Here is a 5,308-nt window from a genome sequence, read left to right as displayed (position 1 = left end):
GTCACTTCGTTTGTGCTACTACTATGCACCCTGACTTATAACGAATATACGTTATGCATGAGTACACCACCATTTAGAATGTATAGTTCATCTAATTGAACATAGCGTTTGCAGTGCAAGATAAGACGAATTCACGTTGTATCTGGGGTACTTGTGCAAAACGTATATTCCTTATAAGTCAGGTAAGACAGTAGGCTACTATCATCAATAAAAATAAAACAAAAATCTTTTAGTTGTACATGAGTATAAGACTTTGTATTTTCCTGGTTTAACAAACATGGTCACCTAGCAAATATGATGCAATAGCATAACGGCGTTTTTGTCCTCGTTGTAGCGCTGTATTTTCTATAACGGTTGATGCAGGAACGGCTATGTCGTACGTTGTAGTCTCATCTAGTTCAAAGTCCCTATCACTTAGATACTTTGCTGCATTGTGTAAAATAAAACAAGCAGCTATCACGCGAGGAATTTTTTCAGTTTTTACGCGTACCTTTGATTGTACACTCAAAAAACTACACACGTCTGATCCAACTGTTTGAACACTTGATATTTTATATGCACAATCACATTTATTTTAAGTGTATTTCACCATGGTTCAATGTGTTCTACACGTTAATTTCTTGTGTTTCAAACTTTGAAATGTTGACAATCTTTCTCTATCAATTCAAGTGTATTGCACATTGAATCGCACTACTGTTCAAAACAGATGGATTTGAAGTGTTTTGCATTTCAATGCAATGTGAAATGCTTGATCTGCAAGGTAAACATTGAAAACATTAGTTGTCACTTCATACTTGCCAACCAGCTTCATATATGAGAACAACCATGGACCAGTGAGATCGAACGAAGACAGCTGCAGCAGCACACCCCAACAGTTCAGGATCAATTCCCAAATCAGACCCATTAATTAAAAGGCATGTGTATGCTCTACGCTTTGGCAGTTTTGTTTATATATTTGTCGATTTAATATTGAGTCGGTAAAGTAGAAGTCGATAAAGTAGAATATTGTAGAGCATTGAACTATGATGTACAAAGCTATTCATATCATCATGTGAGGCACATAGAATCCAAGTGCGTCACAATTCGAACTAATAGATTTGAGGCATGGTTCAAAGCATAAGATTCACACATGAAATGGATGTGTTTCACAATAAGCGCAAAATTAAGTGTGAGGCACATGATGATGTCGTGTGAAATTTTTTGATTGTAAGATAGGAAATCTTTGTTTCACTTAACCAAAAACACGTTCAATAATTACTCTTTCCCTTGTGTGAATCACGTTAAACATTTTCTGTGAGGATGTTACAGAATCTCGGTATGGTTTCATCATCCATGGGGTGAGTGGGTAAGCTTCATCAGCCAAAAGAAGTGCGCCAGATGCATTGTCCTGTATGATATCGAAGATATCAGAATTTCTCCATATTCGAGCATCATGTACTGAACCAGCCCATTGGCAATCACCACTTGTAAACTGTTCAGTAGCATTGCATGTTGCTTGTACATTGAAGGAGTTTAATCCTTTCCTATTGACAAATTCATCTTTGTAGTTACCTGGGCGCTTGATCAAAATATGAGTGCAATCTATGGCACCTATGGCGCTGGGGAATCGAAATTTTCTCTGCCATGACTTCTTTTCTTGTTCCATTTCCACCGCTGTATTAGGAAAGTGTATCCATTCGGCTGATTTATCGACGATCGCCTTACAAACGGACCATATCGTTTTGCACACTGTAGTTTGATGGACGCCTAAATCTTCGCCCACACCTACCTGTGGGTGAATTAAACAATGTATAAACGCGCTCTCTTTTCACAAAAATTAAATGTTACCTAGAATCCGGGATCACCCACGTATCTTAAAAAACACTTCATCCTTTGTCTGTTTGATAATGCACCACCTCGGGTTTCTGAATTATTTTCCAAAAATGTTTGCGCCAAAAAGTCAACATTTTCTCGAGTAAACCGGTAGAGTTCCTTGAAGTTATCATCATCTCCCACTCGCCGAGTTTTATAAATCTTTACTGAACGATTCTGATTTTGATATATACCGTCAACGTCAACAACCATTGGAAATGGTAAATTAACAAAATCTCCCATGTACATTTTATACCGCATATTTCACTCACAAAACACGCGAGTTCACCACTTCCATTTCATCTGAGCATGCCCAACAGGTGACTCAGGATTTAGTGAGTATATACTTGGTTCTTACAATTTTATTCATATGGATTTAGATGTTCGAAAAGTAAATACTCAAATCTCAGCTTTTGTCATATCAACGTGAGCAAATGCTCAAGTAAAAGGTTTGACGTTTGGATTTTAGCAAAGTAAAAGCTTTTACTCATTTGATTCATGTGACCTAATAACAGACTTGTCGGTCATTGTCATAGCAACCACATTTTTTGTTGTTGTAATATTTTTGAATACTAGAATGTGTTCATAGTAATACACATTGGAAACCAACTGTGGTTTTGTTCCAAAAAGTCTTATCATTGTATTTTTTGTCCAGACAATCTGTGATGATATCTGTGTTAAAACTTTTGACAGTTCTCTTTCTACTATTTTATTGCAAAAAAAAACTAGAGATATAAGAGTAGGTGATGAGAAAACTTCTCTGAAGTGTAAATAAAACTTGTTTTTCTTTCAAACAACTTAAGTTTTCTAGTCTGATTAATTTAAAAAATCTGTGTGATCTTATTTAAACCTAAAAGTCTGTGATCTATGAAAACAGATTTTTGGTTTTAAATACTCTCAATAATCTGTAGAAACACAGATTAATCTGAGAATCCTACCTCTAAACCTTCATCAATATTTACCATTTTTTGACTCATTTTATGGGGTTATGAATCAAACTAGTGGATGGCATACAAGAAATAAAATGAAGCACCCTAATGTATACTCGTTCAGAATTAAAAACAAGAATGATTATATCACTAGTGAAGCGCAATGCTACACTTATAAAATAATAATTTAACCAATGCACCATAGCCATTAAATTGACTGAAAATTGTGCTCCTTATATTCTAATGCCACTATATCTTCCAGTCGCAATCGTGTGAACTGAGAGAACGCAAACTAATGCTCAACCTCATGTTATAAACTTTTAGCCAGCAAACATTGCAGACAATAATACCACATAGCCTAAAATTTATAGGAACACTTATTGCCGAGGCACAAAACGTATATCTAATACTGCAACTCACCCGAAATGCGCTACCTACACAGAAAATATACCATTGCGGATCGGGGATCGACAGACTCAAAAACCTTGTGGAAACAGCAAACGATTGCATTCCAAGCATGGGCAAATAAATTTATGTCATTTTTCTATACGGCAACAGATTCTGGACCGTGAAGTGAAGCACACCGTAAAACTGAGCTTCCTTACTACACGGTAAGTTTTATATGCTATTCGATGAATGAAGCAAACCAGCACTGACTCATCATAATTAATAAGGGTGAGATTTTTTATGGAAGTAATCAAATCATTCAATTAAAATGTTTAACTTCAAGACCTTTTTAAAAAAAAGGGGTAACATTGTATTCATCCATGAGATTGTAAAAGTTACCGTGCACACCAACTTCAAACGTGTTCCAAATTGCTTCAGAACAAATGGAGTAGTTTTTCCATCGAAAGGATGCCCGGAAGTCCTACGCGGTCGCTATATGGAGTCAAAAGTGAGTGCAGGAAAAGAAATGGGATTATTTCAACAGTGTCGTTGCTGATGGGAATTCTTTTTCCTTTCGGTATAGTTACATCCGGTATTGCAGTTACTGAGTTATGGGAAGTTATTTACGACCCTATGCAGAGCATATTTCAACAAACGGTAAAACTGTTACATCGCTGCAGTAGCAGAATGTTTCGAGATTCGATATGATGATGTGCAGGCACCTTACATCCTGATCAGGGTAATATCACATATCTGCGGCAATATGAATAAGAGACACAATTGAACTGTACGAACATCGCGTGAAAGACGAACGCATACAAACAGGGTTGTGCAGTCCCTAATAAATGGGTACCATACACTAACGATATCATAGATGGAACGACCTTACCACATAAAGTTGGGATTATATCCCTTCTTCTTCTTTTTTATTTTATTTAACGTCGGTCTCTGTTCCGCAATCTAGTCAAGGGGGGGGGAGGTGGCTGTCAAATACGAACAATCGTCGCCTACCTCGCATAACTGGTTCCAAACGTAAACAAGCCATAAGAAACCTACAGCGTTTGTTTACGTTGGGAAGCAGTTTCATACAAGAATGATCAGTAGGCTGATTTGATAGCACGTCTGCATAATAAATTCTCATATTGAGAAATCTGCAATGGTCTTTAAACTCCGGATGTGATCCAGGTGCCTCCAGAAAAGTAAGTACAGTGCACAGTGGGCCAGAAATTCAATCTATCAGGAAAAATATTAACGCTATACGATTGCGTCTAACTAAATTTATGTCTTCCGTGAAGTTTCTTGGAATAATTATTACTAAAATGTGGTGGATAAAAATAGTTAATGTTTTGATAAATTTTTTTACTAGTTCGTTTATTTACATATTGGCATTATTATCAATTGGTCTCTCAGACCGTGGGCTCTTCGAATTAATCGAAACTAGCAGCAGATAATTGAGTACAGTCATGGGGCGCTAGTATAGATAGTCGGCGCCGCCGAGATTTTCCGTGGCATAAAATCTCTGATCACGCCTTCCTTCGGTTCATGAGTTGATGGGTCGATAGGTAGGGTCCAGGTATGGGAGCTGCCTCCCTGTAGTCGGTAGCATTGGTACTCAGTATGGAAATCCAGATCGACGGAAATCAAATCAAGGGAAAAAATCATTCGCTAGTCGGAACGTTCCATCTACCGAATGCCATTCGATTTGTTTTTTCCTTAATTTGTTTTCCGTCGATCTTGTTTTCCGTGCTGTGCACCAATGCTACCGACGCCAGGAAGGCAGCTCCAACACCTCAACCCTACCTATCGACCCATCAACTCATGAAGCGGGGACCAACGGCTTTACTTTCCTTTCGAAGGAAGGCGTGATCAGAGATGTTATGCCTCAGAACATCCCGGCGGTGCCGACTGGGATTGAATCCAGGCCTGCTGGGGTGAGAGATAATCACGCTTACCACTACACCACCGGCGCCGCTGAATGCCATTCGATAATTGGAATGTACTATGGGCCAGAAACGCAATCTAGCGGAGCAAAATTAATAACTCCGAAACGAAGCATTTCCGCGACTTGGTGTCTTGGGCAAAGTTTCTCATCATAATAACGACCATCTATTGACACAAACAAATAGTTCAAAACTCTTCCG

General features: G+C 38.1%; 1 pseudogene; it reads right to left on the bottom strand.

The window, feature by feature from the left end:
• Nucleotides 1–268: 268 nt before the first annotated feature.
• LOC135711075 (putative nuclease HARBI1) lies at nt 269–1,869 on the bottom strand (annotated as a pseudogene).
• Nucleotides 1,870–5,308: the final 3,439 nt, after the last annotated feature.

This window comes from Ochlerotatus camptorhynchus, unplaced genomic scaffold (assembly GCF_037179485.1).
Source record: "Ochlerotatus camptorhynchus isolate MF236.1 unplaced genomic scaffold, CSIRO-AGI_Acam_v1.1 ptg000417l, whole genome shotgun sequence".
Lineage (NCBI taxonomy): Eukaryota > Metazoa > Arthropoda > Insecta > Diptera > Culicidae > Ochlerotatus > Ochlerotatus camptorhynchus.
Note: the sequence above shows the minus strand (reverse complement) of the source record. Positions and strands in the feature narration are given on the sequence as shown.